Below are 24,316 nucleotides of genomic sequence, written 5' to 3' on the forward strand. Positions count from 1 at the left end.
AAAAAGCTGAAAGCAAGCACCCACATTTTCTTCATGGCCGAGCGAGTGGTGCAGAGCTTTTAGGACATACATATTGATTGGGAGAAACGGACTAACACCGGTAAGTAGGATGCACACTACTATACACAGTTATTAGATTATTTTGTACATTATTAAGTTGTTTTGTGGCACTAGGTGTGTGATATATTACTAGCTGGGTGTGTGTCTGTGGCTGGGTACAGATTCTGAGCCTCAGTAACTTTAGGATTAACCAAAAACATTCTGTACATAAGTACTTGTATGAAAATATTTTTTCAATCTTAAATATTGGGAATTTGCCAATAAAATGTCATTGTTGTTAACTAGGTACCGCAAAGTTGCATTCCTAGCGCTGCTGCGTGTCACGTGACTAGGGTCTCACACAGCCCTGCTTCTTGTTTACAAAATCACTTCCTGGTTCGCGGACTAATAAAACTTGAACAAATTTAAAATTTAGATACCTTTTGTGAAAGGAAATAAGAAAAATACTAAAGGTAACATCCGTCACAAGTTTTGTGTTACTAAATATTCAGTCCTTGTTTGTTAATTCTGTCCAGCGTTTTAGGGAACATAGTTTTGTTTTAGATTTTAAGGTTTCTCAGCCCTTCTGGTGGGTTTTATAGTTCACTAATACTATGCATATTCTCAAAAATTTGGAGTTTATATTTGCTCTCTTTTTGAATGCATTGTATTAAAAACATTATGTTTTAAAGATGTACATTTAAAAAAAACTACTGTTTTCACAGCAAAATTATTTTATCTGTACAGTTCTCTGTTTTGCACAAAGTAGATAGTAAAACTGAATGAAAGCATAAACATATTGTTTTATTCTTTATTTTTATTATAATTACTAAAGCACTATGATTAAAATATTATGGAAATATTCTGGATCAGCATCATGAAGCTAATTTGTGGCCAAATTATATACAGTTAGTTTTCTGGAAAAGGAATGAAATGTCCCAGTATGTGTATGCATGAGTTTTATATGCATGAAAACATATTTGTAAATTAATTATGATATATCATTGTACAGACATGCTTCGTAAGGAGAGGAGGCGGAAGCAGCGACAGAAAGAGCTACATGAGGCAGCTAAAGGCAGTGGGTCCCTCACCAGCTGGATAAAAAAAAAGAGTACAGGTAAGTTGCATCACAGCAACAAGTGTAGAAACAATAATATACACAACTGCAATGTTTTGATGCCAGAAAATGTTTTTTGTTAGCCTCTTGATCATGGATTAGGTGCAAGACCTGTTAAATGTGAATAACTACATAATTCATTCATACAATAGCTAATTTTGCCTTGTCCTCAGATGGACAGCAAGTGGAGAGTGATAGATCACACGAGGAGATTGAAGACACACACAACTCTTTCTGTTTATATTTCCGTCACATTCTTATCTCTGACATAAACTCCTCTATTATCCAGTAATGTTTAGATTTCCATTTATTTACCACAGGTGTTGTCTCAGATATTTCTGTCTTACAGTTCTAAGAGTTTTCACCAATTTTTGCCATTGTTTTATTATCTTACATTAATTTTGTAATTGACCAACATTTCTCCTCTGTTCGTTTTAATACCTACAGTCTGAGATCAACACAGCCTTGCCCTCCAGCATCATCAGCAGCAGCAAGAGAAGCGACCCTGCAACAGCTAAACTGTACCCCATCATCAGGTAAAATAGGACAGCAATAGATCAGGAGGTGGAGCAGGTTGTCCAGTAATCGGAACGTTGCAGGTTTGATCCTGACTTCAATCAGAGATTGATGCTGTTGAGTCCTTGGGCAAGACACTTAACCTGCTTTGCCTGCGGGTGGTGGTCGGAGAGACAGGTGGCGCCTGTGCTCAGCAGCTTCACCTCTGTCAGTGCGCTCCAGAGCAGCTATGGCTACATCATAGCTCATCACTATCAGTATGTTAATGTGTGTGTGTGAATGACTGATTGTGTTGTAATGTGCCTTGGGGGGTTGTAGAACCCTAAGAAGGCATTATACAAATACAGACATTTACCAAAACAAGTTACTTTTGCTTTACATTGTCCTTATGTGGTAAGGGTGTATTAAATGATTCCCTTCCATTTTGAATTTCTAATAAATATGATTTGTTATTCAGCCGGGTATACTGTGGTTATGTCATGGTGTTTGAAAATATTATTCTGTGTGCCCCTTTTTAAATTTGAGCACCCGCCCCTTCAAAGGTCTCTGCACAGCCCTGCTACCCGCTCTACAACGGCTCCGCTCCGGTGCGGAGACCTGAGGTGCGCAAACAAGCATGCGCGGGATTTTCGAGATCTTGCGATACAGTCCGAGCAATAAACTCGGAAGTTAGATCCAAACACCCGTTGTGTGGGAGAAGCATCGAAATGAACTGTTTAATCTGCCCATCATTTGTGTAGAGAGATCAGCAGTGTTTGGATCAACAAACTGTGACTACTTTGATAGTAGAAACTGTATTTATGGCTTACTTTTGTGCATTTAAAGTTCAGCCGCCATTGATAGTTGTTAAAAGTTGTTAAACCTGTGCATATGAAACAAAAAACGCCTTTTGTTTATCGATTTATTGTGAAAAACTGAAGTTGTGCTTGCTCCCTTTCCTGTTGGGTGGTTGTGATTTCTGTCCATTGACTGCGGAGGTGCTCTGGCATCTGGCAAAAATAGGATCGATTCTATTTTTGCCGGACGCCGGAACAGAGGGCGGCGCACTGCCGGAGCACGGCCGCAGTAGTGGAATTGCTCTGATTGACTACAACGGGACTGATTTTGCTCCGGCGTTCGTGTCGGAGCGGAGGTAGTGGAATTTGGGGGTAACACATCACTTTACATGCCCAGTAATGGTAATTGCAACGATGAGAAAAGTAAGCAGTTTACTCAGTTACCTAAACAATAACACCGTTAGTAACACTGTCGTACTTAAAGGCCGTTACTCCTTTCACTGGTGATGGTCCAACTGGTGATGGAAACGCTCTCCTGAAATCGCCGGTCCATGTAGAAGAAAGAAGAAGAAGAAGATATCATTTCTATAGCGCCTCTCAAGATAAAAATCACGAGGCGCTTCACAAAAACAAAAAATGTAAAAATATAAAAAAGCATTTAGAAAATGTTTAAAAATATATTTAAAATGAGCAAAAAATAGACAATTGTGATTTTAAAATGTTAAGAAAGAGAGAGAGTGAACAGGAAAGAGGGAAATCGGTGGATCCTGAGGAAGGTGGAATAGGTGGGGAGAGCAGAATAAAGAGAGAGTGGTGGAGAAGGTCATACAAAAGCCAGCTTGAACAGGTGAGTCTTCAGCTGCTTTTTAAAGGAGACCACTGAGTCCACTGATCTCAGGCTCAGGGGGAGAGAGTTCCAGAGTCTGGGGGCCACAGCAGCAGATGATCTGTCACCTTTGACCTTTAGCCTGGTGCTGCACAACCAGTAGGCTTTGATCACTGGACCTCAGGGACCTGCTGGGGGTGTAGGGACTAAGAAGATCACCAATGTAAGATGGTGCTTGTCCATGTAAGGCCCTATAGACCAGAACAGGGATCTTAACATGTAAAACATCTTTTGTTTTACTTCAAACAAAGAAAATGCATTCATGTGAATTATCTCTACATACAGGATTGTTTAACCTTGAACCGCCCTTGTGATGGCCTGGTGATGGTCACCTTGGATCTCTCCGGGCACCAAGTTCCTGTGGTAGCAGTTTGGTACATTTCTTTTACGGAACTCTAACGTGAGCTGAACGACTTCAAGTGGAACAGATTTAACATTCTGAAATATGAAAACACATGAATACAATTCCCAGTCAAGTTTTTTTTCCCATTTAATTCAATGTTTGATCAGTCTGTTGTGTTTGCTAGTGAGAGCTGACCGGAGGGATATTTTATGCTCCCTCATAACAATCGTGTGTCTAAATGGCAGACTAATTCTGCTGCTTTTGTTGAGGCTGGCTGATAACTGACGATTCAGTCTGAGTCGTGCTGTGACACGGGGATCAGTGTTCAGTAAACAAGTCCTGCTCGGGTCAGATGCCTCAGAATAATCACTCAAAGATGTGTTTTCCTACTTCCTGAGCTGCTCTGACCCCCCAAAACAAAGCCCAACATCCAATAGGTTTCATCTATCAGTGCACTGATCTGATTACAAGTGTTCAGCGAATCACAATGTAAATTTGTGCTGCTTTCATGTCTTTAGATCGCCTCTCAGTTTCCGTGGCCCTTTCCCTATTCACCCACACATAAAACAAACCCAAACGCTCCCATTCAAACAGCAAAACATCCTTCAAAGCTTTGAAGCTGGGTTTGCCTCACAGCACTTGCAGCCTAGTGTTGCTTAGAAACAACCCAGAATTTAACACCTAATTGGGCCGTGCATGCACTCGTTCCAACAGGCGGGCGGCTGTTGTGCAAACTCAGGATAATTAGACAAAGTGAATTCGAGATCACATCTGGCGCACTGGAGGGAGATCGTCGAGCGGAGGCCTAACCGGGTGATGTGGAGGGTCGACCGATGGATGCCACAGGGATCTAATCTGAGTGGTGGTTCTACTTTTCTGTGTGTTATTCTTTATGCATAAAGGAGGGTTGGGTCTGTTGTATGATGCTGTCCACGTGACTGTGACACAAGTACTGAGTACTTGTTTTAAAGTGAGCAGACAACTGACACACATGTTGCCAGGTCAGAAAACGGAATCATAATAAAACTTAGTTGTGTTGAGGCTTGTTGGGGCCACGGTTGGAGGTAAGGTTTTCAATGGGCTCATAAAGAGAGATAAGCATATATGTGTTGCTGCTTGTAGCAAAAGAAATCCTAAACATATTTCCTTCCACATATCAATGTTAGGAGAGCATCCAGGATCCAGGAGAGAAACCCAGGCGTCCCTCCCCTCTACCCAGCTACTGTTGGGGGCATCCGCAAAAATGTTACGAAACTTTCGTAGCAAGTTCCGAGTCTGCACTGAGGTCTCCTCTTAGTAGGGCATCCCTGGAAAAGCCGCGTGAAACATCTCAGCTGACCTCTTTCAGTGCAAAGGAGCAACGATCCCTGAATGATGTTCCTCACCATGTCTTCGGTAGATTCTGGGAATTATATGGAGGAATCCAATTCCAGTCACTCATACCCAGGATCTAAATCTTGTGACATTGGTGAAGATTGGGATGAAGACAAAGTAAGAAATGTTTTGCTTTTTCTTCTGGTTCAGGTCCTTGTTTTCCACCACAGACAAAACCTAAATCAATCTCACTCTTGACTCTACCGTTGCTTGTGCAAAACTCTCCAAGGAACTTGAACTCTTCCATCTGTCTCGTGTCCATGCAAGAGACATCATTGTCCAGGGTGCGTCTTTTGCTCTCAATCAGGCCTCATCACGCCAGTCTCTCTGGTGTTTGCAGCTCTCCTGGACCCATTGCTCAGTTCCTTTTATACCTCGTTTTTTGAGTCCACTGCATCTGTGGGCATTCCACACTTGTTCCCATTTGTTCTAATTAGTGTCTCTGGGAGGTACCACGAAGGAAAAAACCATTCAAAACACAAAATAAGCATGTCAACAATATAACATATATCATGCAACTTAAACTAAATCCAAACTTTTCCACTTTGTGACATATGCACAACAGCGTTGGGACGAGGAGCCGGAGAGAACCAGCCGGCCGAACGGCTCCAGCAGCTGGGAGGAGCTGCAGGATGATCAGTCCTGAGGAATAAATGTTTGAAAATGACAACGCCGGTGGGGTGTGTAGTTCTGTGTGTGACCCGTGCTAACAGTCTTGTTTCAATAATTACACAAATGTGGTGGAATGTTATTTTAGCGGGCAGCCGCTAATGTTGCTCATCATAATGTATGGAGCATCCGTTAATCTCCAAAGACGGCCCGCGTCACGGCGACCGCTCAGCATTAACCTGAAAAACGTAGAATAGATTCGGTTAGCCCTCCGGTTCAGCTGTGAGCAGTCCAGATGGTCCGGTTCTGAGCTAGCTATTTCAAATGGATCTGGAAGCTTTATGCTAAACACTGTTAGCTTTGAGATGTTTCGTTTTTTTGTTCTTCTGCACAAAGACTTAGATGATCTAAAGAGCCAAATCCTGTGGTTTAATTTCGTTAGCTTAAGATACAGCTCTGAATAACGGCCGGGGGCGGGTTCTTGCCCTCCAGCTTGTGTGGATGTGCACGATTACCCAGATGTTAAAAAAAAAAAAACTTTCAATGGGTCTGTAAAGTTAAACTATGAGCTCTATTTTAAAAAATTGTCTGCTTGTTAAAAACATGATTCAGTTCAATTATTTTTAGGTTCTAAAGTCTGAGTTTATAGTTTTGGTAGCACTTTAAGATGAGAGTCCCTTTATTAACATTCCCGATATTAACTGAAGTATCCTTAAGGTTAGGGAAAAGGGCCAGGGGGTGTCTGCGTAATATTAGGAACCCCTTAATAATAATATTAAGCAGTTAACTTTATTTAACGATTTTTTATACGGACTGCACGTTCCAAACGTCGCTCTTGTAGCCACAAATGTAACTTTCTCTGGTCGCTAGTACAACCGTGACGCGTTCCTGAGACCTGCAATTACATTTTTCGGAGGCAAATAGTTGTTAAAATCCTCTTGAAATGTCCAGATAAACTGCTTTGTGGTTGTGTGACGCTTCCGGTATCTCACCGGGTGTTGCTCGCTCGCATCACCGTTTCTACATGAACCAGGTGGATAAAGATGGAATTGGATTCAGGCAAAAGCATATTCCCATCTCGTCATGATTCATGAGTCAAGCTGCCACTGTTCTACCTCTCTGAGACACCTATAGGAGGTGGTGGCAGAGCTAAAGGTAAAAAGGCGCTAGGGCTTAACGGTGTGTAGGACCAGTTGGCTGGGTAGTGCCTCCTCTCCAGTGCTGCTGATGAAATGTTTCAGGACGTTGTCGGCTCATCTGGTGACTTGTGAACAACCAGAGGCGGCTTCAAGTCGGCCGTATCTTTGCTGCAATGTCAAGGACGTGTTTTGTAAAAGAAGCTAAGATTTTGAGTTTAATAGTGTGTAAAAAAAATGGGAGGGCTCACTGTTTATCTCTGTTTTTTTCTGAAAGCAACCATTCTCTCCTTCCCCTCCATCACCTTTCCGGCTCCTCTCTTTCCTTCACACTGTAAGCTCAGAAGCCCCCCTGCCTTTGAGAGCAATGGCTCCTGTAGCTCCGGATGCTGCCGCTACACCCCCAGTATGGACGGGCATTAATATTTCATCTGGGGAGGGAGAAAAGAAAAGGAGATGAGAGGGCGTGGACTTAGACAAAGGAGAAAAAGGTGAGGGGTGAAATCAGAAGCGAGGGAACACTTCAGGTGAGTGTTGAAGGTACAGAGAAAGAGAACAAATGCAAATGAGGAAGAGATGAAAACAAGATGAAAACAGAGTTAGGATGAATGTTGGAGGAGAGTGAGACCACAGAAAAGAAACTCACTTGGAATAGCAACGAGGATTGAAGCAATAAGCTGATTGATGTGCACACTTTATCTGGGGAGACGTAGGAGCTCCACTAAAATAACACCCTGTGCATTCCCTTGGAAAATTAATTCAAACTCAAGCAATTTCTGTTATTTGTACAAGTTCATTTGGATCTTGTTTCAAACTACGTTTCCTCTCTCTGTCTATCCTCAGGGCGTCCCTCTGTTTCTCTAGTCCACATCCATTTGAAGGTGGCAGCTTGTGAGATAATCTGCTCTCACATTTTTCACATGGGACAATCTGTCATCGGCTGCCAGCAGAAATGTGAGGGTCTGTGTTGTTCGTGGATGTGCTTCTAATGCAGAGAGGAGATGTGAATCAGTGGACTGACTGGCTCAGCGTGGATCGTGTCTGATTCTGTCGCTGCACGACCAAACAAAATGACGGTGTGTTTTTTACAGTGGGACAAAGTTTGCATGTCTCACCCTGGACGAGCCAAAAACGGCTGGTTTAAGGAAGGAAATGTCGGAAAGCTGGAAAAGATGTTCAGGATTTGTCTTCTAATTAGCACGAACTGGATAAAGATCCTCGCAAATTCAAATTCAATTCAAAGATACTTTATTAATCCCAGAGGGAAATTAGAGTTTCACTACACACAATTCTGAGATCAGACATACATAGGCATAGACACATGACAAAATTTGGTGACTGTGGTCATTCGCAACCCGAGTCGCGCTACCTTAATAGATCAAGAGGGTTTATACCAGGATTGAGTCAGGTGGAGGAAAAAAAAGGCACTTCAGAGTTACCCTCCACAGGGAGGGCAGCTTTGCTATGCAAAAACACCTCAGACAGATATGCAACAGACTTCAGACATTACACAACATAAGTGTCCACTAAGTGGGGAGGTAGGGTTGGGGACTCTCCTCACATCAGTGCGTGCAGCCGTGATAAGCAGCGCTCGTCACCTCCGTTTGGACAAGGGAGGGAGGTAATTGGGTTTAGAAAGCACAGTGACTCCTGGAAACGGTTCCACGGCCTTCACCGGTCGCAGTTTCACCCAGGCTGGGATAGGGAGACAGAGTTGCCATGGCGACGGCAGCATTCCACATTTCTTCTGAGGGGAAGTAATCACTTCAGCCTCACAGGCTCAAGGGCACCAGATTCAGATAAGAACTTGTTTTGGGGCCAGACAGAGATAATTTCCTCTCTGTCTTAAAGTTCTGTTGGTCTCCAACCCCTCTAAATCCAATAACGGCGTAATTAATCTATCCCAATCTGTGCTGATCCATCAACTCAATCCTTGATGGCATCAACCTTCTGTGCCAGAGTCTGAATCTCAGCCAAAGTTCCAAGCTTACGACTCATCGACAATTATATGAGTTTGTGCTCACAGCGGGGCGTAATCCATCCCTGAGCTCCGAGATTGAGCCAGTATTCCTCGAAAGCTCATTAATTTTCCGGTAAGCCAGGTAACCGCTCAGTCCAACCAGCTGGAATCCCAAAACCAACACCACGAATATCCAGACGTCTTCAGAATCCTCTACAGACAGCTGAGAGAGGCAGATCAGGTTCCACTGTTTCCAGGAGTCCATGATATGCCCAGCTGGCTCTGTCCCAGAGGGGCGACCGGGAGCCCCTTCTCCCGTTCTCATCGTTGAAAAAATCTTGTCAATCGCGTTGAGAGACCAACTGACCAGGTCCATTTTTAATAATTTCCAGTTTCCACAAAAAATGCAGAAGTGCCGTACACCCAAGGACAGACAAAAAGCCTTGGGATAAGATAGGGAGGAGGGGAGTAAAAAAGCATCTGTACTCTCTAAGAGCCGGAAGAAGAAATGTCGGAAAGCTGGAAGAGATGTTCAGGATTTGTCTTCAAATTAGTATTATAGGGAACCTAAGTCCGGTCGGCTAATGACACCCAACTTTTTTTTAACTTGTTTAAGTGTACAAAATAGTTTAGTGTTGCTTTAAAGAACAAGTTCACTGAGAGTGTCATGAACAGAACTCAGAAGACCCGTAATGACGCCAAACACAGTAAAGTTCCTTAAAAGTCTTTATTTGGATGCAGAGTTACCAGAGGATGGCGAGGCTGGAGACAGAGTCGGAGAGGAGGCGAGGGTAAAAACCAGATCAGACAAGCAGGTACAGGGAACAGGCAGGAGATGAGGTGGAGGACAGGCGAGGGTCGTGATGGCAGGCAGAGTAAAAGGCAGGGGTCAGGCAAAAAACGAGGTCCGGAGGCAGAGATCAGGCAGGGTGGGTGGCTGGAAGATTTACTTGCACGAAGCTTTCAATAATCTGGTAGGGAACTGGTGGCTGACTGGTGAACAATAGCAGGGGAAGCAGGTGTGAGTGATGAGCCGAGGAGTCAGGAGCAGGTGAAGTGGATGAAGCTGATTGTGGTTGCCAGGGAAACAGGGCTTGTCAGGAGCTTGGTGAAGGGACCAGGTGAGCTGAATGAAGGTTAAATGAGGAGGCAGAGGAGGGTGAAGGATGGGAGTCATGACAGAGAGACCATTTTTGCTATTTCCCATATTTCCTGCATCAGCCATTGATAGAAAATAGACGGGGAAACTCGGAAGCCTGCTAATTTCGTGTCACATAGAAAAATTGGCATTCATGGACTCACCCATTTGGAATTGCGACAAGGAAAACTGTTGCTTTAGCATCAAAGAGCGAATGGAGCACATCTCGGCTATTAGACGCTAACCGTTAGCATTAGCAACTCCACAGCATTGCAGAACTCGTTCTGGCTGAGCATTTCCTCGTCTATTTTCTATCAGTGGTTAATGTAGGAAAAAGGGGTAAAAGGCTATTTTCACATTCAGCATGTTTGTCTAATTGTCTGCTAGACAATTAGTGCACTTTAGCACCTTTACATTTAGCCAGTGATACCTCAACATGTGACTGTTTACATTGACATGATGTTTACTTTGTATTTCAATTCACAGTTTAGAGTTGTCTTATTACCATATTTCCATTTATATCTATATTTTTTATGTGTGAGTGAGTGATTTTTAAGTTTTCCTTAGATTTTACTACAGTGAGCGCAAAGTCAACTTTGCTGTACACCTGTGCAATGACAGCAAAATGATCTTGAATGTATGTGAAGCTGATTGACTGATCCCATTTCAAAAATAACAAGTAAAAAATATTTCTCAGTAAAATTGGTCTTTAAATACTAGGAAGTACCTAGTTAAGTACCTTAAGTATCCCTGTCTGCTCTTAACTAAATAAATAAATAAATAAATGTGCAAGAGTAATGCAATTCTAAAATCCAGTCTCCAGTTGTTATTAATGATGTGATTTAGTTTCCCTTTAGCTGGTAGCTAAAGGGAAACGGATCAAGAGAATCTGAAGAGAAAGAAGCGGATTGCTAATTTGATGCAGCTTGATATTTATTATATTAGGTTTTTTTAAAGCCTGGGAAGCCATCCTACACATGTGAATATATAGTCTAGTCATTACCCATATAGACAGATCTCAGTCGTGAGATGGAATCTGCGGTTGTCTATTGGACAACAAACAACATACTCACTGCTACGGATGTCAATAAACAGGGCAGTCCACCACACATCATCAAAGAATACACAAATACATCCTTTTAGTAAAATAAAGGTCTTAAGTACCTCTATCTGCTCTTGACTCAAAGAAAAACCCATTTATTTTTATTTTTTATTTAACCTTTATTTAACCAGGATAGAGACCCATTGAGATTAAGAACTTCTTTTACAAGGGTGTCCTGGCCAAGAGGCAGAAAAAAATAAAAACTGTTACAACTTAAAGACAATGATAAAAACACTCAATCATTAAAAGCAGTTACAAGTTACTAATGCAGTCTCTGAAGCTTTCAGTTTGGTTTTAAAGGCATGTAGTGAAACCTGCTCAGTCATTTTCCAGGTTTTCTGCAGCTGGTTCCAAGCAGAAGGAGCAGAGCAGGCGAAGGCTTTCTTTCCTAACTGTGTGCGAGCAAAAGGAACAGAAAGTAGCAACTGATCGTTCGACCTTAAAGAATAGGAATCAACATTTGTTCGTGTGATTAATGTGCAAATATAAGGAGGTAACAATCCAAACAAAGGAGGTGCTGCCATCTTGGATTTTGATAACCCATGCCTAAAAAGTCCAACGTTGAAGCCAACTGCCATTACTACTAAAGTTAGACTTAAAGGGTAACACAGCTTTTACAAGGGACTAATCATTAAAAACAAAGCATTAATTAATACATTGGTTAATTGTTTATTAAGTACGAGTCATTGTTATTTAATTATTTGTTAGTAGTTACTTACATGTTTGTTCATGTGTAATTAAGGCTAAATAAGATGTAGTTATTATAAAGTGTTACCAGTTAAGGTTAAAGTCCCATTAGTTGTCGCACACACTGATGTGTGTGTGAAATTTGTTCTCCGCTTTTGACCCATCCCCTGGGGGAGCGGTGAGCTGCAGACACGGCCGCGCTCGGGAACCATTTGGTGGTTTAACCCCCCAATCCAACCCTTAATGCTGAGTGTCAAGCAGGGAGGCATTGGGTCCCATTTTTCTAAGTCTTTGGTATGACCCGACCAGGAATCGAACCCTGATCTCCCAGTCTCTGGGCGGACACTCTACCACTAGGCCACTCAGCTGGTACTAGAGCCATTCTTAAGGTTGTTGGAAGGATTGGGTTTAAAAGTTGGCGTAGTTATCCTATGGGTGAGCATATATCGTTGAACTGTCGATATCATTGATTAAATATTCAGGAAAATGAATATACCGGTGTAGATTACACATCCATCCATTCATCCATTATCATCTGCTTATTCGAGATTGGCTTGCTGACTTAATGAAACTGATTAGCTCCATGAAGCCAGCTGGCTCTTCGGTAGACTGCCTCCCGGCTGAATTGGTGCGCGACTCTGTGTTTCTACTGAGCACTCATGAACATTTGTAACATTAGCCTCAGCACTGGAGTGCTCCCTAAGGTTTTTAAAGATGCGGTTGTTCAGCCGATATTGAAGAAACCTGGTCTGGATCACTCCATTTATGAGAACTTCCGCCCTATATAAAAAGTCCCATTTCTCTGGAAGGTCCTTGAGAAAACTGATTATGGTCAGTTCTCTGCTCATATGAACAGCAGCTCATTGTTGGATGTGTTTCAGTCCACCTTCAGACCACACCACAGAACTGAGTCTGCTTTGATTGGGGTGCTAAATGACATTCTGGTGGCATCCGACTAACGTTACATAAGTAAGTAAGTAAGTTCCCGCCGTCTCCCTGAATTATTATTCACCGAAAATGTTCTGGTATTAATTCTTTCACGGAGAACACCCCCCCCCCCCCCTTCTTCACAGAGACAAGCGACATGCTTCCCTCCAGCAGCACCTCCCACTCATACTCTCCTGTATTTTTAATTCCAAAACTTAAAACAGGATGTCAGACAGACTCCTGAACCCCTCTGTCAGCGCTTCTCCTCAGGAACATCCACACACGACGCTCACCTCCGCTGACTCCGTGACATAGGAGACTGACTTAATGCAACATGTTTTGTTTATTTATTTGGCAGACGCTTTTATCCAAAGCGACGTACGATTTTTAACTTGTAGGGCATGTTGGGATCTGTGGGGGAAACCGGAGTACCCGGAGGAAACCCACGCATGCATGGGGAGAACACACAACTCCACGCAGAAAGGCCGCAGCCGAGTTTCGAACCTACAACCTTCTTGCTGCGAGGCAACAGTGCTAACAACTGTGCCACCATGCAGCCCATGACATGACCATTCAGACCGTAGTCGCTTTCAAAAATATCAGATATGTGTCAGAATCAGTACCACATATGCAAGTAACACAAAAAAAATCGGATCTGTGTGTTCAGACTGTCATGAAAAATCAGATATGTGGGGGAAAAAAGTGGATTTAATGCGCTTTTGCCTGGAGTGTGAACGTATTGTCCCTCCACCGTGTTCTGGGTCTGCCTTTAAGTCTCCTCCCGGTTGGAAGTGCCCGGAAAACCTCACCAGGGAGGCGTCCAGGAGGCCACTTCAACTGGCTCCTCTCAATGTGGAGGAGCAGTGGGTCTACTCCAAGCCCCTCCCGGATGACTGAGCTTCTCACCTCATTGCTAAGGGAGAGCCCAGACAATAACAGATAACAGACAATAAATTCTCATTTGGACACCCATTTCTTGCATTTTGTACAATTATTACACCTTGGAAAAAGACCAAAACTGTTTACATAATTATGATTAATCTGCTCTTGTTTAACACCAAAGAGGTCAGGTTGATCATAAACCCTAACCCATGGAAGCAGGTTCCGTGAGGATAACAGAAGAAATGAGTTTTATGGGAATATGTCTGGAGGATTTATCACTGTGTTTCAGCTCCAGGGTGAAAATCATGTCCTGGTAACAGCCTTGATGAAATGCTTCAATGTTAGGTTTCAATAAAGCAAAACAACTTCAACGGCCTTCATGTTTGTGCTTTCAGGATCTATAAAACGAGTGTTGAATCTCAAAGCTTTATTTATTCTCTTACAAATACACTGTTGTTTATGTTCAAGAACTGGAAGATATTTATCCACAGTATGGAATTAGTTGTGTGTCATCGGCGTAGAGGTTGTTATCGTAAAACAAAGAAACAAAAGAATGTTCTGCTGGATTATGGTTGACCTTGCTCGCGACTCAGAGAGCTGTATTATCGTCGCGTTGCCAAGTTTGGATCATGATTCTTAATTGATGAATGTCATGGAGACCGAGTGTAGCACTCCTGAGGAATGTATCACTCATGAAGTCTGGCTGAAGATGTGGGCTGTGTTTGTGTGTTTGGGCAGATATTTAAAAATCTAGAGGATAAAACATTTGAGAGGAGACACTATAGCAAAGAGAGGGGTGGGCGGGGGGTGGGGGGGGGGGAGTAATTATTAATCTGCTCCAGATCAGGCTGTCAGCAAAAAGCCAGGATTGTAAAATGTGTGTATGTGCGAGCATTCATGGGAGTGTGTGTGTGTGTGTGTGTGTGTGTGTGTGTGTGTGTGTGTGTGTGTGTGTGTGTGTGTGTGTGTGTGTGTGTGTGTGTGCGCATCCATATCCAATCATTGGTGAATGCAGCAGAAAATTGATTGTGACCAGATGGCATGAACACAAGCGTGTGTTTGCTCAAAATGTCGTTTTTCGGGGGAAAATACAAAACAGAGGTCGATCCATTTTTAAACAGATCTGAACCTTTTTATATTCTAATAATAGGCAGCACGGAGGAAGGACAGAGGAAGAAAGGGAAAGTAAACATCCATTTTTCATGTGTGTGTGTGTTTTAAACTGCCTTTCTGCTGTGCGCTCCACTATCCTTTCATTTGATCACTGCACTTGTTTCCTCTTCTTCACTTGCTGTGTTACTTGTTTAAGTCTCTGATCAGATCCTGGTTCTATTCTGAATACAACGCTGTCTGTTGGAGAGAAACAATGAATCCATCTAGGGGAGAAAAATAAACTGATGCATTTTCAAAATGCCTCAGCCGGGAAGGCTGAGATAAAAAAAAACCTTAAGGCTTTCCCTTACAGATAACAATAAAATGCTTCCATTAACTCCCACGAAGGTCACAATGTAACGGCAGATTATTTCAAATACAAGGATAAAGGTAACTAAAAATATGAAAGAAAGTGTGCAAATATAAAAGATGCAATGAAAGATGTTAAGATCACTCAGAATTAATCATGTAGCAATGGCCATCTGCCATCCAACGTGGATGGGTGCCATGTGAGTGCAGAAATCCCATGGATTTACTCATCTGCTAGGTCATGTGTTTTATTTGTTTTACACTTTAAGATGAGGCGAGGATCAAATTAAACGTAATGTTCTTCATGTCATGTCGGCAGAAATGATGACAAATATTTTCATGGTTTTACAGCTTTTAATGTGACACCAGCATGTTTTTGTTGTGTTAGAAGGTGAAGTGAGCCTAACCCTGGTGGGATGTGTACAGGAAAAATATCCAGCTATCTATCCATCCATCCATCCATCCATCCATCCATCCATGCATCCATCCATCCATGCATCTATCCATCCATCCATCCATCCATCCATCCATCCATCCATCCATGCATCCATCCATCCATGCATCTATCCATCCATCCATCCATGCATCCATGCATCCATCCATCCATCCATCCATCCATCCATCCATCCATCCATCCATCCATGCATCCATCCATCCATGCATCTATCCATCCATCCATCCATGCATCCATCCATCCATCCATCCATCCATCCATCCATCCATCCATGCATCCATCCATCCATCCATCCATCCATCTATCCATCCATCCATCCATCCATCCATCCATCCATGCATCTATCCATCCATCCATCCATCCATCCATCCATCCATCCACTTCAATTCAATTCAATTCAAGTGTATTTATAAAGCGCCAAATCACCACAAGAGTCGTCTCAAGGCACTTCACACAGTAAACATTCCAATACAGGTCAGTTCATTAAGCCAATCTGAAAAAGGTTTCCTACATAAGGAACCCAGCAAATTGCATCGAGTCACTGACTAGTGTCAGAGTCTTTACAGCAATCCTCATACAGTGCTTGTTATTCCCATGATGATGGAGGAGCTGTGACTGAGAAAAACGACAAAGATGGCATCAGCTCAGGAACAGCGCTCATTTTGGCATCAACTTTGGACGATTTGGACTTATTTGAGTGGTTGCTTTTGTTTGAGACGAGCAGATATTGAAACTTTGTTTTTTTTTTCTTTTCAGAATAAAAGACTAATGCATGGCAGGCTGCCCCATTGTGTGATTGTCATTGGTATGTATGCATCACATTGTTCGTTGCTCTGATTGGTCCTAGTGCTGACAACGGTAGATTCTGAGCTTATCTAGTGTTTATAGCCACACTTACATGTATAGGGTGGCTTGCATGGCTTATATGATCATTTAATTACTTAAATAGACTTTAGTGGTTAAAAAATCATGACACATATTACTGACAGCTAACTATTTTAGAGCAGTGCCTTGATGCTAGTTTAATTAAATACAATTATAATTGTGTGAGTTAGGAAAAGGGCAAATTATAATAAGTGACAAAATAACACAAACAAACCCAGAAGATCCAGGAAATAGTCACTGCAAGGCCCCGCAGCAGGCGTGTAAACACAGAGCAAAACACAGTACTAAATAAATTAGCTGGCAAAAGTGCCGCAGGGCCGAAAATCCAATAAGAGTCTGGACAGAAAGCCAAACGAAGACCACGAAACACAGCTGCAGAGAAATAAGCTGGAACGATACCAGTTGGCGTGACTCAGAGGTGGCAGACAAAAAGATGTACACAGGTGGAGCCGAGAACAGGTGGGAGGCTACAAACACGAGGGACCAGATGGTGACTGAGATACAGAATATTAAAAACAACGTTGAGATTAAAACAAACGAAGAAAAGAGCACGGCAGGAGTTAATCTGAGGGTTGTGTTGATGCTTAAACGGATTTTAATTCAGTCATCAGGGTTAGGGTTAGTGGGTTAGGGTTAGGGTGGGTGGGGGTTAGGGTTAGGGTCATTTCCCCACTCTTCATTTGAATAGTTGTGAAGGACTAAGAAGGGAAATGTTTTCATGCATGCAGGTTTAGGACAGTGTTCACCTCAAGCAAAGAGACAGAAGAGCCGGATGTGCTGAAGTTAAATTTATGAAAAGGCAAGGCAGCTTTAGTTTTATAACCCATTTCACACAGAAGCAAATCGATGTGCTTTCCATTAGCAAGAAACAAAAAACAAACAAACAATCAAATCAACGTGACGACGTAAAACTGCAGACTTTCAAATTTAATTTCAAATTCACAAAGAAAATTAGATGTAAGAATAAGATCAAAAGACAAAGTTAAAGGGTGAGCAGTTACAGTGCAGAAGGTGCAGCATAAGAACATTTATTCGAAGGCTGAAACTGAACAGCTGGGGCACATTTGACATCATAAGGAAGCTGATTCCATCTGTGTGCAGCATAGTAGCTACAAGCAGCTTCACCCTGTTTGGTTCTGGCCCGAGGTTCTACCAGCTGACTGCTTCCTAAGGATCTCAGAGCCCTGCTGGGTTTATGTACCTAGAGAAGATCCAGCATGTATTTTGGCCCCATGCTACTGAGTGATTTATAAACCAGTAGAAGCACTTTGAAATTGATTCTGTAGTTTGCTGGTAACCAGTGAATTCACTTAACTTTTAAACTTGACTCTCTCTCTTCTGTTGTCTCTGAGTGAATACGAAGCTGTTATCTAATCCCTGCAATAAAAAGATCCAATCTTCTGGTTTAAATAACTTCACAGATCCGTAAGGTGGATTTCATATTTCCTATGGAATCCCACGCCTTACGGCTCATTAAATAACACGCAATCTATTTCATTACAGAGGTCCATTTGGTACTGATGTATGGTGAGCACTCTATAAGAAAACAGCAATAATGTTATTAATAGGGTTTTTATTGAAATGGTTGAAATTCAGTTTCTTTTGGAAACAGCATTTTAACTTCGATCATCAACACTTTCTCCTTGTTCCTCTTTTTTTTGTTCAGCATGGCACTAATTCTCCAGCAGTAGGAAAGGCAAACGGACATTTTCCTGTCACAAACACAAACTAAACAGGATAAATTTAAACTAAAGATATCAAAGAAGATCCTGTAACTTCTAAAATTTGGCTTTTTCCTTCCACCAGACGACATCTGTAGGGCGTTTGATGCTGCAGGTTTTAGAACGCATTAATCCCATTAAAGAGATGGATGTATCTAACACCCTACATTTGGTATAAAAGAGATAATTATCAAATACGTATGAATGATCAATTGTCTTATTTATGGGTCAAAACAAACACTGTGACTTAATTAACTGGTTTAAATTTCTAAAGATCAGCACCTGCCGGTACAACACCAGAATCTGCCCTCATCACACAGTAGCGTGGATATTTTTAAATCCGGCCTCGGGGGAAACACCGAGGTTGTTATGTTGCTCGTATGAAGCGGTCACGCCTGCGTCTGAACAGGCGCTGCGTAACAGAGCTGTAGAGAACAACGGAGGAAGGGTGGGAGGATATCAGCTGCAAAGTGGGTGACAGTAAGCGGAGGAAGAGCTTGTTCCTGTCCAGATGGAGCCTTCGTGGGATCCTGGACCACGAAAGTGTACGAGAAAATGAGCCACTGGTTCTGGCACGGTGCCATGTCGGGACCAAGCAGTTGGACTGTTGTTAGAAACTGGAAGGTAATAAAAAGCGGGGTTAATTTTGAATATGCTGATCGTGATAAAGGCCAGTGAGTTTTAGATGAAGAAGAAGAGACAAAGGTCTTTTTATATAGCGCCTTGGCTCTAAATACACGTTGCCTACATTATGTCACAGTGCACGATGAAGGTGCTGCATTTGTTCGTGGAAAAAAGCAGCTAAATTTAAAAAATCTGCTTAAAAGTCTGACCCTTTTCTTCAGGATCCTCTTAGTCAGAGGATGTGATGGTTGCAGAAAACTATACAACACCTGCTTTACAGCAAGCGCTTCGTTTTGTGTTTTTATGGTGAAAAACAAGCAGATTTTAGCTTTCTTAGTTTATTTTTAACTTCTAAATCACAACATCTCCGTGGCGCTGACTCTGAAAAACATCTCTACCTTTAAACCTTTCTAAAACTGGCTTTTAGAGACCAAGTTCGCTTGCTTTTTCAATACATAAGCAGTGGTCTCTACTGTAAATGAATGCCTTGTGAGTTGTTCTCCGTGGAAAACCATTCTGGTGCTCCTGTTTCAGAAAGTGAAAGTTAGCTGCTGGAAAAAGGAGCAGAAAAATGCAGGATCATTATTATTTCTTGATATTCTAACATCTCACATTTGACTGGCTAACAGCAATGCAGCTGAGTCAACTTTGCAACGTTGATGTTTCCCTCCGCAAATAACACAAGCCTGAAGGCAAGGCAGCTTTAATTATAGAGCGCATTTCAAACACAGAGGCAATTCAATGTGCTTTACAGTTATCTGGACATGTTATGAAAACAACATAAAAACACAAATTAAAATACACATTGATAGAATTATAGTTTAGAGCTAAAGGAGAAGACAAAGTTAGCGCAGGTTGCAGTGGAGATGACGCAATATAAGAAACAATGCTTTTAAAATGCTGATGAGTGCATTAGGGTTTTTTAGTTTTGATTTAAACAACACTAGGGTTGAAGGGGTTCTTCATTATTGTGGAGTTGCTAATGCTAATGGTTAGCTTCTGCGTGCTCTGCTCTCTCCTGGAGGCTAAACCACCAGCAGCCGTCTCCATCAGGGGCGGCGTTAGGCCCGGCTACTTGGGCTGAAGCCCCGGATGTTTTATGAAAAGACCCAGATCTAAAACGTGGAAGTAACATGCAGTACCAAAGTCCAACAAAGAGGGAGCAGCTGGCAGTAGTTTGTATACAGCCTGCCTGAGCCTCCACCACTGAAGAAGAAGCCCTTCAGCAGCCGGCTTCTTCTACACTCTCTGCCTGAAACGCATGAGTGAAGATGGACATAAGGACGTTTTTTAGACCAAAAGTACCGTGACAGAACCCCAGCTTTGATGAGACTGGTGTTGACTCAGGTTTGTGAGTCTTATTTGAAAATATTTGTTGTGCTGCTGGTTTGCCTAAAGTTAGCTTATCAGGTAAAGTTGATGGAGAAAGAAAGGGAATATTTACTATCATCTCACACTAAACACTAACAGAAACAATACTGTGCCCTGAATATGCTTAATATGTAGCTTCAGATTAATAATTATGTGGTACAAGACAAATATATATGATGTTGACTAGTGCGTGTCACGAGTGTGTGTTAAAAGCCCCGGATCTTCTCCAGTCCTAAATCCGTCCCTGGTCTCCATCATGAAACAAGATGAGTGAGTCCATGAATGCTAATTTATTGTGCCTTTTTATGACCTGAGCGTTTCCTAGCGATGGGTACCGAATTCGGTACTTTTTAAGGTACGACTGAATTACATAGTTTCTGACTGAGCACCGATTCACGTCATTTGAAACGGTGCCTCGTTTCGGTACCCGTCCTTCATAACGAGAGCTTGCCTAGACAGCTGCACATGCGCAAGAGCGTTATGTCATCGGTCGCTGCGAGCCAGTTGTAAACAGAGCAGCATGGTAGAAAGAACGCACGCTAAAGCTTGGGTCCACTTCTCTAAATGTGATGGGTAACTGGGTGATGATGAAACCAGCGACAACGATCTAAGTGAGACATCCTCATCTTAATCTGCTCCGGTAGGTAAATAAAATGTTTAAGATAACGTTAGCTTGATATGTTAGCTTCCGTTTCGCTAATGGTGCGTTCGCTTTCTCCTCGGAACTCCGAATTTCCGACTCGAAGAACATGAACGCGCTCTAAAGTGTCATCATTGTTTTAATCTGCTCCAGCAGCTAAATAAACTGTTTAAGATAATGTTAGCTTGATAAACTAGCTTCCATTGCCACCATTGTAATCAGCTAATGGTGCGTTCGCTTTCTCCTTGGAAATTCTAACTTCCCAGTAGGAAAAATCAAATGAAAAAGGGCGGCAAAAGGAATGAAGATACACAGTAAATTTAGTTCACAGTAAAGATGTTTGCTTCAGTTTAATTATCAGCTTATAAAACTACAAGGACGATGTTAAAATACAAACAGCTGTATTTTATTTATCGTGATATTTATCAAATATGGTTATATATTGAGAAAAATATATATTTAATTATAAAAGAGAACTAAAATATTAAACACTCAAAAGTATCTAAAATTGGTACCGTTAAGTACCGGTATCGATTCCTAGGTACTGGGAATTAGTACCGAATCGATTCAAATGTCAAAGGTACCCATCCCTAGCGTTTCCCCATCTATTTTCTTACGGTGGCTAATGCAGAAAACCAGGTAGAAGACCATTTTCACCTTCAGCTTGCATGCGGTACTGAGTAACCAATCGTATTTGAAATTTAAATTAAAAAATTGTTTGCCAGTGAACTTTCTCTTTAATGATGAATCTGAAAAGCAAGCTAGCCTTTAAACACGGTCACATAACTCTCACCACTCTGATCAGCTGTCATCTCTGGGCTACATCACCGTAATACCGAAACCCGCTTTGCCTTAGTAAACGAGAGAGCTCTAAACACCATTCGCCACTTTCCAGGTCCAAACATCTTTTGCTGTCCGTGACTTCAAATGGTGTCTTAAGCTAATTAGCTTTACTGATTTGGCCTTGAAACTTTAAAGGTGCTGAGCACTCATTTAATCGACACGTTTGCAGGAAAACCTAAAATATCGTTCCCCCCGTTCGAAAATAAGCACATTCTTGGTATCAAAATGTGTCTTTAAAATTCACAGACATCATATGTGAAATCTATGGCACAAAACAAGCGGAATTAGAAAATAACTTTTTTAGCCCCGTTGACTTGCATTCATTTTTTCATTCTTCCGGGGACCCGTGGTCCGGAAGTGACTTAGGGTCCCTATATCCTGTCACCTCGCCTCTGATTGGAAACAGCAACGCAACTCTAACTCTGACTTACAACGTTGATGTTTTAGTTCCACAAATACAAGTTTGAAGGAGTTCTGCTGTGTGGCAGAGTTGCAAATGCTGATGCTAACGGTTAGCTTCTACTAGTTGAGACATTCTCTGCTGTTTCCTGGATGCTAAAATGACAGCCTTCCCTGTCGCGAGTCAAGATGGGTGAGTCCATGAATGCTGAGCAACAGTGTGATGTAGATCTGTCAGGTTTTCTATCAGAAATGCAGGAAACAGATGTAGGAGACTATTTTCATGTTCAGCCTGCATGACAAATTCACAGTGACAGATTATAATCAGAAGTGATTCTGTGTTCCACCGTATGCTATTGACAGGAGTAGGAAACAACTGAAAAACTCAGAAAATGACACATGAGGAGTCCGCTCTAAACAGAGCACATGAGCTGTTCTGGATTGTTTGTGTTTCAGACAACAGAAACCTCCAAATGAAGCATTGATCCGCCGGAGAGGTTCCTCCCTAATGAAGTCGATCCGTTTCAGGATGATCTGTACTAAATGTGACTTATTTTTCAAAACCCTGTCAACAGTTCCTGTGGTTGTAAGAGAATAGTTGATTCTTTGAGTTTTAATCCCGGCAGAGTAGCAGTTTGTTTTGTGATCAGCAGTCACTTCTCAAAGCAGCAGCGTGATCAAGGAGAGAAAAAAGCTGCTTCAGCAGAGTGGCTAGCACTGAAAACCCAGGGGGGGGGGGGGGGGGGGTTACGGCTCTGAATTAGTGAGAAGGAGCTACTCACGATCTAATTTACTGTGAAGGAGTCTTAAACACACTCAAACAGAGACGAGGAGAACGGAGACCGTGTGGTCACGGTAGAACCACCATCTGTTGGTGTGAAATAGGAAAAAATGATTTGATGGATTAGACCAGATCACAATCTGCCCGCTCCAATTGAGCATTAGTTGGGAGATGGTAATCCGTGAGGGAATGTCGATGGTATGTGTTGAACATTAAAGATGGTCAGCCCGACAGTCATGAAGGTTTAGCAGCAGCAGAAAGGTCAGAGGTTAAACCCTCACTCACTGCAGCCTGCTCGTCCGTCTTTCCGCAGAAAGAAAAACAGCAGGGTTTGGTTTTATGTTTGGTGCTTTAGCTACGGTAAAAAACAGTAAAAAAACAAAAACAGTACATTTAGCTTTTTGTTGCCTCTACAAAACAACAAATGAGTAGCACATCTGTCTACAGTAGATCTAGAAACGTAGGTTCGTGGGCTCGGTGGTGGGAAAGTTCAGTTTCTACACGAACTAGTTCAAAGTTCAGTTCACACATTTTAAAATGAACTAGTTCAGCTCATAGTTTACAGTTCTAAAAATTTACAAGTTCATACCCCCCCGATATGTTACGGCGAGCTATTACCCCCAGAATACTGACATTTTCCAGTCATCGCCGCCCGTTCAGTCCACACTCGTACCCAGCTCCAGCTTTTACCCCTACAGTTCATTCCCAAAAACATGGGGAAAATCTACTGGTTGGATTTTTAAATGAGAGATGATTGGAGTCTGAGGATGAAACCAGGTTGAGGTAGGAAGTAAAGGGTGCTCCTCATAGTGCAAAACGTTTAAACATTAATTATCTTCTCGTTAAAGCCACAGCGTGTAACATTTTTACTGGTTTACGATCAAATTCTGTGTATCCAGTTCACAAATTTGTCCTTTTTCATTAATAATTTTCACCATCATTTATTCTAAATCTTCCTCTTAGCTTGAAGTTTCGCATTTTTATTTACTTAAACTGTGATCAACAGTCATCTTGAAGTACAGTAGCTGTTTAGGGACATACAAGCACCTCGTTTCGGGTTTGCACTGTGACATGACTGAAAGAAACAGTGGAGGGCAGCAGTGCGGCCTGGAAGCACGCAGTCTGCCATTTCAACTGAGAAGAAGAAAATAGGTTAATCATTGATGGACTTAGTTTGAATAACATTGAAAATGTTAGACATGCCAAATTTGTCAGGACCTCATCACATCCAACTTTTTTCAACAGCCACTTATGAGGAGATCTCCACCCGCCATTGGCTGGACACCAGCCTCCAAGTGGTTATGGGTTAGGGTTAGCTCATTAGTCAGTTCTTCGTGCTCCTGACCCGGTCCAAACATCAGTTCCAAAGTCCTTCTTCAAGACCCCTCCTCAAGTTCCTTCCTTCTCCTCCGGCAGCCTGCCGCTTCCACCTTCTCCACTAGCCGGTGGCTAACCGGCAGCCAGTGTTGTCCAACGCTCTAACCGGCTTACATCAGTCGACATTCACCAAAACTATCAACGAGTTCATGAACAATTGCTCATGAAATGACCGGAGCATTGCACGTTATTCCAACAGTTTACGTGATAACAAGCCAGGAGAAAACAGGTTGTTTTCTGTTTATTTTGCGTGGCTACAGAGCGTTCA

General features: G+C 42.2%; 1 long non-coding RNA gene across 1 annotated transcript; it reads left to right on the plus strand.

Annotated features, from left to right (window-relative positions):
• Nucleotides 1–2,344, plus strand: LOC139062287 (uncharacterized). The gene is made up of 3 exons (XR_011515863.1): nucleotides 1–100; nucleotides 1,052–1,156; nucleotides 1,604–2,344. It is a non-coding gene; the product is annotated as an uncharacterized lncRNA (long non-coding RNA).
• The last annotated feature ends 21,972 nt before the right edge of the window (nucleotides 2,345–24,316 follow it).

Source organism: Nothobranchius furzeri, chromosome 12, assembly GCF_043380555.1.
Source record: "Nothobranchius furzeri strain GRZ-AD chromosome 12, NfurGRZ-RIMD1, whole genome shotgun sequence".
NCBI lineage: Eukaryota > Metazoa > Chordata > Actinopteri > Cyprinodontiformes > Nothobranchiidae > Nothobranchius > Nothobranchius furzeri.